This window comes from Phragmites australis, chromosome 7 (genome assembly GCF_958298935.1).
Source record: "Phragmites australis chromosome 7, lpPhrAust1.1, whole genome shotgun sequence".
Lineage (NCBI taxonomy): Eukaryota > Viridiplantae > Streptophyta > Magnoliopsida > Poales > Poaceae > Phragmites > Phragmites australis.
The window spans coordinates 30,815,860-30,817,358 of record NC_084927.1 but is presented as its reverse complement, the minus strand read 5'-3'; positions in this window follow the sequence as shown (position 1 = coordinate 30,817,358).

Below are 1,499 nucleotides of genomic sequence, written 5' to 3'. Positions count from 1 at the left end.
ATATCAATTTTAGCCTCACGGGGTGAAGCACATATGTAACAAGCCCAAATTGCATCATATCTCATGCTTTCATGTCTTGGCCGCTTGCAGGGATATGAGCGGCAATGACAAATCACAATACGTATCACCGTTGTTCATGATGGATGCATTGAGGAGCATATGGCTTTCAAAGATGTGTTCGTTTAACATCGGAAGCAGCTACAAATCAATCGAGGAGCCTAAGTGGGCACCTTATCCCTGAGCATGACACACGGATCCTGAAAAACCTAGAACCATTAGGTTGCAAAGTGACATGGATGCATCAGATGCTATTGACAGCCTACATAAGTGCAAACTATGCAAACAACCTGACTATGATAGGAGGACTTGCCCGACCCGATAGTGAACTATCAGGGAACTATCATTCTGTATTGTATTAAAGTTGTTGCAATGGAGTTTGTTTTATGAAGTTATTCGCATACATGGTATGTAATTTAAATTTTTATTCACCTATTAGTTGTGCTACCTATTTGTAATATATCGCATGTAATGCCATCATAGACAATATTTTTTATTGAATTACGAAGCTTGAAATCATTGTCATGGTTCATGGTGCTCTTCTCGAGCTTCTTCAACAGCGTTACGATGAGAACCATAGGGGAAGGGTGATTTCATAGGGCAGCAAGTACCATGATTATATATGTTTTTTAATTACCACGATAATTTGTTACTTACTTACTCGGTACATGTTTTGGATACCTTTTGCAGTTGGTTCCATTGCGGGCTCAGAGTATGCACACGCTTAAAGAGTTAGACCCTCGATTACATGAGCCACTCGCACGTGTAGGACTACTACATTTCTCTCTTATGATGGCCAAAGCTCCAATAGTGGGCGGTGGCTGGACACCTCTCCCACTGATTGAGGCGGTACTGCTTACAGGTCTTGTGGATCGATGGCATCCTGAGATGCACGTGTTTCACTTTCTTTTCGGTGAGATGGACATAATATTGAGGGATGTGGTCATGCTGATCGGGCTACCAATCAGGGGCACCTCGTTAGCGGTTTCACGACCAGCAAAGGAGGAGTGGATGGGTTACATTGAGGGTAGATAATTATTTGTTATGTAATGAACTTCAAATATTCTAGTGCTATTCAAGCTTCATTGAGCCTCTGCATGTTGTAGGTTTGGTGTGCAGTATGACATTAAGGATGTTGGACTCTCCATGTCATGGATTCATAGGTTGCTCTAGTTCGGTCCATGCCCACAGGATACGAGGTGTACTTGTATATTCTGTTTGGAGGCATCATATTTCGTAACATGACAGACTATGATGTCCTCCTCCATCTTGTATGGTTAGCGGGTCATCTTGCGTCACATCCTTATGAGTCGACATCTTACAGTTGTGGATCTGTCGTTTTTGCTGCAACCTACAGAGGCTTGTGTGCTGCATCCCAGATGTCAAAGAAGAAGGGATCTATTACAGGGTGCCTACACCTCTTACAGTTATAGAGTTGGAAG